The 13774-nt window shown below is 40.7% G+C and overlaps 1 protein-coding gene across 1 annotated transcript in view; it reads right to left on the bottom strand.

Moving 5' to 3' along the window:
• Positions 1–13774, bottom strand: part of igsf11 (immunoglobulin superfamily member 11) — a 194164-nt gene that overhangs the window by 66644 nt on the left and 113746 nt on the right. The window lies entirely within an intron of this gene.

Raw genomic sequence — 13774 nt, 5'->3', positions numbered from 1 at the left:
ATTTTCCTTAAGTTATTTCAGGGTGCAGAAACAAAATAGTAATTATTTTGACTGAATTGTCACACCCAGTACAGGCAGGAAGATATTACAAATTTTAAAGCTGTATTTTGTTTTAAAAATGGACACCAAAAGCTGTTTAAAATGGCTACAGCATATCACGCGACTTTGGCAGTATCAGCTCCAGACAGACTCAAAACTCAAGCAAATTCCTAATTAAAATGTGGACAATCATAGCCACTTGTGAAATTCACAAGTCCCTTTGTTATGGATGAACTGTCAACAGAAAAAGGCCATGTCAGGAAGATATAATAATTTTCATAATGTTATTGGAATTTATTGTAAAGTAAAGTAATCGTGGGGTCTGTGTCCATGGGTCTGCGTGTGTGCGAGACTTAATTGAATTAAAGGCAGCTGGTCTAAAGACTTTAACATAACAGAAGATAAGCTAAGTTTGAAATGTTCAGTAGGTAAACATTGTTTGAAATGTTCAATAGGTAAACATGGTTGAAGTTGTAGAATGTGAGGTGTAAAGAGGACATTTGCATTTTTAAATAAACCAGACGAGTGTGAATTCAGAAGAGGGGGTGAAATGTTACACCTAGCCAGAAGTTAAGAAAGAGTGTGTTTATTTTTTCCCCAAAGATTACTGGTAAAATTGATACTATGATAGATTTTATTATTAGAGAGGTAAAGTCCAAAGCCCTAGTAAAACAATGGGATCTAACAAGTGTGAAAAGCCTCCAGCATCTAAGCCTCAAGCTGCTGTCTACAAGGAACTGAAGCTGAGAAAAACTCACTTTGAATTCAACTGCTCAGGGTATCATGTTATTTTGCCTGGCCCTTTTAAAATCTATGTGTTTCACTGTTGCCTTAACGGAGATGTAACTGGGGTTTAGATTGATTAGGGGATTTAGAAGTTATCATAGTAGTAATTTGTAGATCTATGTATGTGCTTAAACTCATTTTTTCTATTAATAAAAGGTTTAACCTAGTTTTGTAAGAAACTTAAGACATGGTGGCTACCTTTTTACTGAATTCAACGCCCGCATCTCGAAATAAGTACAAATTGCAAATAGTTGTGGCAGCTGCTTCATGTTTCCCTCTGGGATTTGGGCAGCTTGACATTTACCATCCGCCTGCCATAACAGACTATCACACATCAGTTGACCCACCTTTCTACTTTACCCCAGGTTATAAAGACATCGAACACAATGTATTTTCCTGAAAAGCATTCAAAAAGGGTAACTTAAATGGAATGGGTCATTCAATTACAAAAACCCAGGCTGTTTCCAAGCTCTCAAGGATGTCTATCAGCCCAACCCTCCACCCTTTTTGGAAGGGCAACTTTGGACTCAGCATAGCTCAAATGATTAAGGCAGCCATGTTTGTTACCTGTTCCTTTTAAAAACAATAGCTGCAGCTGTTGGGGGCAGAAAAACCTCAATATCTAAGTCATCGAAACAGCCGCAAGACAACTACACAGCCAAGGTAGAACAGCCATACCTTGAAAGTTGGAAAAGGATTCTTCCCCAACCTGTTCCAGCTTCACCCGAGAGCCAACCACCTGGCAATTCAACTACAAGAAGCCTTACAGCTTACTGAGAATCCTCTGCTTTTGCAAGACCTCCACTCTAGCTAAAGCATCAATTCAGTCTGCGCATGTGTTTCTGCGCTTGCATGCATAAGACATTTCACTTAAACCCCCAGGCAAGTGTGTGCTAAATAATAATAATATTTATTTTTAAACTCAGAAAAACCTTGCTGTTTTGGGATAAACCACTCAGGGATAGGAAACACACTGACCTCACATATTAAAACACTTTGATCACAGACAACAATAAACACAAACTGCGTGTGTGACAGAAATATCAGTATTAAAATTGAATGTATCACGGTAAAATTCAATTTTGACAGGGGTTACAAGATGGACTATAACAGATCAGCTACCTATTATACACCCCAATGGGAAGGATAGCAGGCAATGAACATCCATGGTGCATCTCGTGCCCCTGCCGATGAACCCAATCGCTTATTTGCACAAACACAAAATTATGAGTAGTCAGCACACTAATCTGCCATTTCATAACACCCCCACCACATACCTACACCTCCTTTGGCAGCATAGCCTCAAACATATTTTTATTTCTAACAATACTGTGAACATAATCTCCAGCCTGCTCACCATAATTACATCTGCTGTCAGGGGAAATTGAAAGACATATCCACAAGGTAAGTCTTCAATCCTTGACATAACCTTCAAGTTTAAACACATCACCACATTGTGAAAACAAAATTGTGACATTTTCATTACCATCATAATGTAAAATATAATGGGTTCCTCTCCCTTACCAGAAACACTGGCATTTTCCCCTTTAGAATCTAACCATCACCCCTTGAAATTCAATAGCACCACCATCATTGAATCCCCCACTAACTACACCAAGAGTTACCATTGCCCAGAAACTGAACTGGAAGTACAAATACTGTGGTTACAAGAGCAGGTCAGAGGCTAGGAATCCTCCGGCGAGTAACTCACCCCCTGACTCCCCAAAACCTGTCCACCATCTACAAGGCACAAGTCAGGATTGTGATGAAATATTCTCCACTTGCCTGGATGAGTGCAGCTCCAACAACACGAGGCTCGACACCATCCAGGACAAAGCAACCCACTTGATTGGCACCCCATCCACAAACATTCACTCTCTCCAACACTGATGCACAGTGGCAGCAGTGTGTACCATCGACAAGATGCACTACAGGAACTCACCATGCCTCCTTAGGTACCACCTACCAAACCCACGAATGCTACCTTTAGAAGGACAAAGCAGCAGATGCACAAGAACACCATCACCTGGAAATTCCCCTCCAAGCCACACATACCAACTTGGAAATATATCACCGTTCCTTTGCTGTCACTGGTTCAAAATCCTGGAACTCCGTCCCTAACAGCACTGTTGGTATACCTATACCACATGGGCTGCAGCGGTTTAAGAAAGCAGCTCACCACCACCTTCTCAAGGGCAATTAGGGTGGAAAATAAATACTAGTTGAGCCAGTGACACCCACACCCCATGAATAACCACAAAAAAAATCAAATTCAAGTTTTTATTTCCTCATCTGCAAGCACCATTTATTTCTGTTAGTCAACAGAGTTAGTCAATAGTGGATGTTATTTTGTCAATAGTGGATGTTAAGTCTTTTCCATTAGATGCTACCTTCTGAGTAGCTAGATCATTCTGAAGCCTTGACTGCTGGTTGAAGTCAGCCATGGCCCAACTGGTAACACCCATCCCTCTAAAGTCAGAAGGTTGTGGGTTCAAGTCCCACTCCAGTGACTTGAGCACAAAAATCAAGGCTGACACTGCAATGCAGTATGAGGGAGTGCTGACTTGTCTGAAGGTGCTGTCCTTCAAATGGAATTTTAAACTGAGCCCCAGTCTGCCCTAACAGGTGGATGCAAAAGATCCCCAGGCAGTATTTTGGATAAGTTAGCGAATCTGAGTTATCCGTTCTTATTCAATATTTATCCCTTAAACATCAATGAAGATTAAAAGATTATCTGGTCATCATCACATTGCTGTTTGTGGGAACTTGCTATGTGAAGATCGACTGGCAAGACTCCTAAATTACCACCGTGACTACACTTCAAAAGTACTTTATTGGCTACAAAACACTTGAGGATGTCATGAAAAGTTGTGAAAGGCACTCCATAAATGCAAGATTTTTTTTCCTTTTTTTAACCATTAGATGAACCTAGTTCTCTTTTTCTCTACGATTTATGACAATGCCTCTTTGGATGCTGAAGCTGTAGAAGGTGCATTGTTAGTGATCCTGACTGAGGCAGTCAGCAGAATTAACCCAATGGGCCAAGACCTCTGAGCCTTTGGTTCAGCAACCCAGTGTCTGATTCTCCAAGAACCAAGCAGGTAAGGTTGGAGCAGGAGAGGGGTAGGGAATGTGGAATTTTAACCCCAACAACAGATGGTTTCAGGTTAAGTGGGAAGGCGGAAGTGTTAAAATACTCCAACCCAATCCCAACCCTTTGATTCATACACTTTTCCTTACCTTCACATCCTTAGCACTGCTGCAAGTCTCACACCCACAGTTTGCACATACTGGCAGCTATTCAACCATGACAGCCACATTACCTAAACATATTTTAAGCCACACACGGACACATTTATTTCTTCCTTGCTGGAGGACGTGACACATTACAACAAACTGCAGCAGCAATGATCTAAAAGACAAGTGCGCTTGCATGTTTTAATCCCCATGGAGGAGACAGAGCTAACCATCATGGGAAGGGTAGCATTGAGCCTGTGGCCATGCAGGGCTGGAAAGATCCACAATGAGGGTCCCAACATTTAGAACTCTTCCCTTGTCTCCTCCTTCTTCCCCTCTTCCCACTATCTCTTCTCACTCACGAGCTGGAGATAACGCATGCACTTCTTCCTTTCTCCTCTCCCCTGACTACAAAACAACTCTTGCCCCCACCCCCCCCCCCCAATTTCAGACTTCAAAAACTGTAACAAGGGGAAAATGGGAGTGAAGATCAAGAGCTACCATCATTCAAACTTCCACACTCATGGCCACCAGCTTTGATACAGATTTATTCTTAGAGATTAAAATTGGGAAGAGATCAGCAAGTATAGAGGAACTAGGCACAAACAAGTGCACAGGAGCAAAGATGGGGCAGGTGGGAGAAAGAATAGCGCAGGTACCAGCTCACCAGAGGGCGAGTTCACACACTAGTTCTGCTAATGCAGAGAAGTTAGATGAAGATTTCAATAGGCCATACTCCAGATGAAATCAAGTGGATGTACACAACCAAATGCTTGGTGCAGTGGAAAGCCTGCTAGAAACCCTGCGTTCAATGCCAAGGAGCATTGAGGAGTCCAGCACTAAGTTGGCACAGGGCAGAGCTGAGTCCATCCTTTCTAGCATGGAATGGATAGTCACCTGTGGGCCCCACCATGATGCAATGTCTGATGGACAATATCACAGCTTCCACTGCAGCATATCACAGCTTCCAAAGATCAGAGTGCTTCCCAGATTACTGCTTTGCAAACTCAGACGACTGCCTTCATGGCTTTGTATTCAAAGGGGCTTCCAGGGTGTCAAAGTAGTCTATCAATTTCTTCTCCAATACGTCAGTACGGCTGCTGAGGCACTATATAAGGTAAAGCAACAGGTTTTGACCATACAGCCCGTCTAACCTGCTCCACTATTCAATACAATCATGGCTGGTCTTCAGCTTCTACTCCCTATAGCCCTTGATTCAAAAAAATCTGTCTCAGCATTATATATAATCAACAATGGAGCGCCCATGCTTAGTCAAGCATGATCCACCTTGCACAAATCTGTTCTATCCTTAATTAACTACAGCCCAAGTGCCTGCTGAATTTTTCCCTAATTAGTGTTTCTAAAACCATACCCACTACTGATGTTAAACTAACTGGCCTTTAGTTACCAGGAATGTCCTTATACCACTTCTTGAGTAAAGATGTCAACATTTGATACTTGGCAATCCTCTGCAACCTCTCCCACATCTAGGGAGGATTAGAAAGTTATGGTGCCCACCCCCCTGCCAACTTAGTTTAAACTCTCCACAACCACGAGTGAACCTCCCTTTAAGGACATTGGTCCCAATCCCGTTGAGGTGCAACTACCTTTTTTGAATAGGTACCTCCTGCCCCAGAACTGGTTCCAACATCCCAAGAATCTGAAACCCTTCTCTTCTGCATCACGCCTCCAGCCACACATTGATGCTTCTTATTTCTACTCTTGTTTGTGCACAGCACTGGGAATAATCCAGAGTTTTCTACCTTCAAGGTTCTACTTTTTAAACTTCCTCCCTAGCTCCTGAAAAACTGGCCATAGGACCTCAACACCTCCCCTCTCTATGTTGTTATACATGTTGGTACCAACTTCTGGCTCACACACTCCCCCTGCACAATATTCTGCACCCTCTCGGTAACATCTTTTACCCTGGCAGAAGGGGGTCAACACACCAAGCGGGATTCACGATGACCATTACAGAAATGCCTGTCTGTGCTCTGACTACAAAGTCTCCTATAATGACTGCATTTGCTGTTCCCTCCTGTGCATCCACTTACCCATTAGTGCCATGGTCTGACCTGCACTCCTTCAAGGTGTCGTTACTCCCAGCTGTCTCCAATGCTAAGTACCTGTTTGAGAGTGGCACAAACCCCCAAAGACTCCTGTACTACTTGCCTCTTCCTAATGGTCACCCATCCATTATCCTGAACTCTAATTTCAAATGCTGGAAATCTGGAACAACAAAACATGTTAGAAACATTCAGCAGCGTGGAGAGAGCAAAGAAGAATTTCAGACATAACTTTTCATCAGAGCTGGTTGCTGCTGACTGGGAAAAGAGTTCAAGACTGAGGGAGTGGTATCCTTGCGTGTTTACATATATGCTGGAATGCTCAAGGAGCGCAATAGGACACGTGAATACAAGGCTACTTGTGGGGAATTCTGCCGCTTTGAATAATTGCTACCAATGAAGTGGATAAAATTGCATGTTCTAGCAAACAATGCATCCATAACTTATTTTATTTACTTTGCAACAATGTTGGATCACTGATTTTATATGCATTGTTTGTCCTTTATATATGGCTTTTGGACACAAGTCTAGAAGTTGCTGCTCACATTACTGCTCGATGAATGAATAGTGATTTATGGTCTCCCTCTATCCACTATTCTAATGTAATGCTAACCAGATTAATTTAAGCAGGTTTGTAACGCCACTCAAATAATGTACAAAGGATTGTCATACAAATACATTAAGCACTGATAATATTACTAACAGTAATTTCATAATTTATTTCAAGTATTGTAGAAGTTATTGTACAGGACATATTTTACCTTGTGGCTTGGACAATATTTCACTATCTTTAAGATTAACAGGTACATAGTGTCACAAACAGCTGATTGAAAAGATTTACACCAAGAGCCCAACTATTAAATTTGCTTCTAGGTTCTCATCATTCCACAAGCCCCACTTGCACCAACATCATTCAGGCATGTTTAATGTTGGAGCCTAAAGCAGTTAAACTAGCAGAGTGGCATCATGTCTGCCTCATCTCTTCCAAAGATGCACGAAAAGAGGCCGGATGCAAGATAAATCCAAGCCTTCTTCCAGGGGAATCTGGGAATGCTCAAAAAAAGGGTTGGTGACTGAGCATAACAAGATCATTCCCCAAATTTTTGATCGTTCACTCAAAGCAGTACTTCTGCACAACTAGGGAACAGGAATTTTCAAGTTCCTGTCTTCTGCACTGCAGATGGTGTTGTCTTTTCAATAATCTTCTACAGAATTGTCTGATCCATAGGATTAACATTTACCCCATTTGCAATAATCTGTGGACTGGATTAATTATAGTCTCACCCTATGACACAATTGGTGCAACATGAAGCCAAGCCATAAATTTTAATGGTTAAAGCAACTACATCATCTTTACTTACAATTAGATGGATCGAGTAACCATTCAGGCTGACATAGTGCAACCGCTTCATTTATTATACATATAGCTCTTTGTATTCTTTAGTCACTTAGTAGCACAGAACTTGAATACTGCTGAAAAGAGGCATGTTGTTGTTTTTCATCTTGCACATAGGGTAAATACAGGAATGCCAAATTTCAACAATCACCACAATCGGTTAGCAAGTCAACTCCAATTGGTCGAGGGATTGCCATGGAGAAAGAAACATGAACTATAGGCTCCCCAAGCTCACGAGTAATTAAGAAAAGGCTTGAAGATATTCCTTTTATGTGCTCAGCATATGAATGTATGTATATAAATGAGTCACATTACGAGCTTGACTGATTATCTTAAATTGCAAATCAGAAAATTCCCAACTCTGCAAATCCGACTCGGGATTTTTGTTCCGAGGGCTTGGGTGGGGACAGTGGTGTGCAGAGTTTTTTTTTCGTTCATGGGATGCCAGCATTTATTGCCCATCCCTTACTCAGAGGGCATTTTAAGTCACCCACATTGCTGTGGGTCTGGAGTCACATGTAGGCCAGACCAGGTAAGGACAACAGATTTCCTTCCCTAAAGGACATTAGTGAACCAGATGGGATTTTACGATTGACAATGGTTTCTTGGTCACCTCTTAATTCCAATTAATTCAAATTTCATCATTTGCCGTGGTTGGATTCGAACCCAGGTCCCCAGAGCATTCCCTTAGGTCTCTGGAATACCAGTCCAGTGACAATACCACTATGCCACCGCATCCCCCTGCTAACAGGAGTCGGGCCCATCATCCCCATAAAGAGTTTGGAGACAGCCACAAGGGTTACCGGGTGCTGAGGCAGGCCTTTTCAACAGCCCACCTCATAACTAGGACAAAGGCCCAGAGCGCCAATAAAAAAACAAAAAACAGCCCTCTTGACTTCATGCCCATTCACACCCCATGTCCCATCCATGCTAACTCATGCCCTCTCATGCCAACCCATGCACCCCATTCATCCCCATGGTGTTTTATAGACGTGTCAACTCAGTGTCAACTCATACCAGCTACGACCCCACCCCATTCCCATTCATCCCCACGGCCCTTAGTAACCCCTATACCAACTTAGTGCCAACTCAAACCCTTGGGACCCTACTCATCCCCATAGTCCTTTATAGCCCTTATGCCAACTCAGTGCCAACTCATGCCACCCCACCATCACCCTTTTCCCTTACGCCTTCCATACCAACTCACCCAGTATCCACCATGGGAGACCTTAATTTTATCTCACTATGGCTCCTAACCATCTATCTCAGACTTCATGATATTTTTAAAAACTCTCAGATAACACTTAAATCCCTTCAAGAATGGAATCCCTTATAAAAACAAAGCTTCCTTCAAGTACTTTTTAAAACCTACATCTATATTAATAGCCCCAAAAAAGGCAGCTAATCTCTTTACAACCAATTGAATCTGTTAATCAAGCTTAATTTACAGCCCACCAGTGTTATAGGTCATGGAAACAGTCAAGCAGCACTAACCCTCGTGTCAACAAAGTGCGAAATAGCGAGCACCGATTTCTTTTCAACTACAGGCTAGAATCTTTTTTCCAAAAATTTAAAGGGCTTAGGGATTTAAATGATCCATTTTTTATGTACAGTCATGTCTACTCTTAACAATACCAAAGAGGCACCTGACATCTCTAAAAAACTCTAGCAGCTTTAAACCTTTTCCTCAAATGTCTGAAGTCCACGAGTCACGTTTTGAAAATCCCAGTAATGAAAATTGGATCTGTGTTGAGGCAGCTGCTCTTTTACATGTACAAAGTACAACCCATGCCCCTGTTTTCCACCACCCATACATCCCCCTCTGCAAAAATGGTGGGTGCTGGCTTAGAGGACAGGACTTCTGGAAACAGCACTCCAGCACCATTTTGGCTAAGACATTGAGCCCTTTTGACTCAATGAAAATTCAGGGCCTTCAGTTTTGCGAGCATGGCCTGGTTGAGAATGGTTTGTACTCTACCTATTACGAATAACCAAAGGTACATGCTGTTTGATTGGATCATCCAAGCATTGGAACATACAGTCTACGTACCTGGCATCACACGGCACTGAAATTCATAAACTATGTTGCTCAATTGTGTGATAGGCAGAACTTCCTGTGGTATAAATTGTTGTGATTATTTGAAATTTGGCATTCTTGCTTTTGTCCTGATGAGTACAAGATGAAAAGCTTCAGCAACATGTCTCTCTTTTCAGCAATATTCTTTATAAGTTATTGGTTGAGCTAAATTTTCCATTTCTCCAGTACAACACAAACCAATAATCTCTTTCTCCTGACTGAAAATAGTTAGTGAAATCAACTCTCGTGCCTGGGAAGAAACACAAGGTCCACATTAGTTATGATTGCTTTAACACCTGAACACCAAACCTTTGAGGTTTAAATATTCATGAATATTTTAAAGTATACTATTCTTTCAGAGCTATTCCATTTTTATCTGATCTCTAATTAAGATATGACTAACACACTAAATACCAATGCTTTATTTGCCCAGGGTTTTAAAGTCCATTGTTCATGAAAATAACTTTGCAATCATGATCCGAATTCAGTACTTTTTGTTCTGAGCTAATATTATGAGATTTCATTTCACCAACATTTGATTAAATAAAGTTTAGTAGCACAGAACTTTTTTCAGCAACACTTATAGTTTAATATAACAAACATAATTTCTAAAATAACATTTCAAAGCTCTATTCATTTAACAAAGCAAAATATCACCTTTTGAGTGACTATGAATATAGTGGGGTACCCAGGGGTCAGTATTAGGATCACTGCTTTTCTTGATCTATATTTATGACCTACACTTCGACGTACAAGGCACTATTTCAAAATTTGCAGTTGACCTAAAACCTTAAGTATTAGGAACTCTGATGAGGATAGCAAGATTTCGCAGAAAGGCTGGTGCATTGGGCAGACACATGGCAGATTAAATTTAATGTAACATGCCTGAAGTGTTACATTTTGATAGGAAGAACGAGGAAAGACAACATAAAATAAATGTAGATGTAGGTGTAAATACAGATTTAACTGTAGATATAAATGTAGGTATAAGTGTGTGCAAACTATTTGCTTCAGGTTTAAAGCTGACAAGCCTTATCCAGGACTAAAGACTAGAAACTAAAAAAATTACAGCTGGTAGTGCGATCATAAATGTTTAACTTTCTTGCTTCAAACTCCTTCCTCTGACATTTTATTGAAAGTGTTAACCCATTTAAATGATCAGGTAAATCCATGATAAGATGGATTGTATGTGGACTGTGGAAGCAGCTTGCTTGGCAGGGTGATTTTGTTCTATGACTTCTTCTGTTATTGACTTCTCTTAACATCCTGTGAAACAATGTCACACTTTGTGACATAATCCTAAACGTACAGGCACGATTGCATTGCAGGATAGTCTCTGCATGATTTCAAACCACAAGGTAATCACACAACAGAACACAAGAGTCCACGTTAATAATGAATGCCTCCAGCTGCTCTTGCCTTTGCCCTTGAGAGATGTGAATGAATACAGTAGTCATGTTTAATCAATTAGTTTGTAATTGGTATTGATCAAAGTTAGGGCAGCCGCGAGCATCACATGAGCAAGTACTCTTGCTGCTCAAAAGCTCAGCAAACAATACTTTATTGTAATCTTTTAGATAACATGGCTTTTAAAATATGACAGGAAAAATGACAACCCGATCAATGCTATGCTTAAAAATGCCAAGACTAATAGTTCAATGCAACACTGGGTTCACAAATGTAGTACACAACATTGGGCGATAATGGAAACTAAGTAATGATTTACCACCTCCCCCACCCCACCCCAAAAGTGATGATGGGTGGAGCGGAGGAGGATAAATGACATGTCATGTAATGAATGAAGACCTCCCAGGTAGGTCAACAATCCTCAGGCAAAAATCCATAGTTTCATACATCATAGCAGTACAATACAAAATTTGGAGGAGGCAGCATCTGGTTAGAATCTTTAACTAGGGCAAGTGACTGTTGCAGCTAGTAGCTCATTACCAGTCAGATTTAATCTAAACAATGCAAAGTGTGATTTTTCAGCCAACAAATTGTGCAAAATGTAGGAGTTTCAAAGATTTGTTATAGGAAGTGAAGAGAAGCAAATCACTTGCCCAAGGCACACACCAGTTGTCAGCATATAACCAAAGACATTGCTGTGGATTATGTATATAGTAAACTTCAGTCAACCTGTGAGGATTGCTTCAAGTGACAGCTTTGCATTTTCTGCCTATTGGAGTCTGATGGAGAAATGCTCAGCAAGCTGTCATGAAATGAGCTGAATAACCCTCAACTCACTGCCAACTAAGGTGGAAACAATGCCAAGTGAACTAATTTGTCTCCCTGCTGCTTTGCGAATAGTTTACCTCTACAAATCTCCAGGAAACCCCACAACTGCAAAACACAACATCTCAACCAGCAATTTTGAAGTTTGGAAAATCAAAGACTAAGGCTCTGCAACCCCAACACAAGCCAAGAATGCCTGTGGGTCTGCCATTCCCAAAAGAAGGGAACAAGGTTAACGTCAAAGCTGCAAAGCCCACCCTCCCCACCCCTGGTACAGGTGAATTACCTTACATCAGAACATTAGAACAGGAATCAGCCTCCTTCTGTGCCGCAAGCATTCAATGATGGGATCATATTGCAAGCAGCAGAAATGGTGGGAGATGATGCAACAGGTTTTTAGGAGGAATAAACAACTGAAGCTAAGCTATGTTTTCACTAAAAACCAATAAGATAAAGTTACTATGCAATAACATTTTTTTTTAAGATGTGTACTGGCTAAATAGAATCAGGTGAATGGACAGAAAGACAAACGAGTGGGTTAGTTCAACAGAAGTTCAAGAATCAAAAGGGTAGCAAAGTACAGTTAGAGACAGGAAGATAGCCAAGTACGGACATTGGAAACAAATACCTCATCGACTTGCCCTGACAACAACTGGAGGAGAATTTAAGGACAGAACAGAAGAGGAGGAAAAATCGGATGGGTGGATGACATTGACAGGTGGACTGATGGAGGCTGGAAGAAAGCCAGAAAAGAAACAAAACAATGCCGACAACCCCACTAAGGCTATGATGAAAACAAATGAACGTACTAGATTTAAGGGTCATTGGCAAATGTGCCAAAGCACACATTTTGCATTACATTCAGAAAAGCTTTACAGTTTAAAATATATATAATTATGCAAACCAATTTCACCATGACTCGTACAGTTAGCATAGCTTGAGGCAAGCAAGATGTTTTTATTTAAATAAGCACTCATTTTAGAATGCAGAGGAAAAAATGACCCAGATACCCAGCTCAGAACCAGTTATAAGCCAAGAGCCAGCTTTCTAGCAAGAAAGCTTTAAGCTGACTGTTGGACAGCATTAAGGGAAGATTACTGTGATAGTGGAAATAAGGTAGTAAGTCATCCCCCATAATTTTCGGGATGCTACCCCTTGTTTCTTCTGGGTGAGAGGCCTTGAAATCCAACACAATTTCAAAATCTTCAGAATGGAGTTAGAGTGTGAACAGGATTATAAGCCATTTGAAACAGGAATATGTTAGCAGATTGGGCAGATAATTATTGCATGAAATTTATTGAAGAGAAATGTGTGCTGATATCTTTTGGGAGAAAAAGTGAAATACATTAAAATGATCAAACTAACAAAGGATAGAAAAGCAGAAATTTATTGGAGTTCAGATATGCAAACCTTTAAAAGTGGCAAACTGATGTAGATGTGAAAAAAAAGAGATCCTGGAGGTGAAATTGGTCTATGCAGAGCAAATCAGCAGCCAATTTCTCATTGCGTTCAATCTTGTCATTGAAGTTCAGTGAACAATTATTCAAACTCCTTTTAGAGACTAGTTTCCTAATCTTACTGTTACTTTTACTTGTTCAAAGCAGTTATCAGGTAATTAGGGGGCATAAATTTTAAGATCACCATAAGAATGAAAGGACATGGAACACCCAGAACAGTGGTGGAAGTAGAATTCATGATAAATTTTAAAGGGGAAGTGGATAAACATTTGAAAAAGAAAAATGTCACAGAATATTACGACAGTTAAATGGGATGGAGGAGATAGCTCTTTTAGAGACTAGCATAGGAATGACATAGTAAATGGCCTATTTCTATTTAGTAACTTGTACAATACCATGAACTGAAACAGTGGCTGATATGGTGGCAATACAGAGTAATGTTTCATCCACTGAGTTTCCTTTGTGATGACAAACAAGCAGACAC

The sequence above is a fragment of the Carcharodon carcharias genome, chromosome 18 (genome assembly GCF_017639515.1).
Source record: "Carcharodon carcharias isolate sCarCar2 chromosome 18, sCarCar2.pri, whole genome shotgun sequence".
Lineage (NCBI taxonomy): Eukaryota > Metazoa > Chordata > Chondrichthyes > Lamniformes > Lamnidae > Carcharodon > Carcharodon carcharias.
Note: the sequence above shows the minus strand (reverse complement) of the source record. Positions and strands in the feature narration are given on the sequence as shown.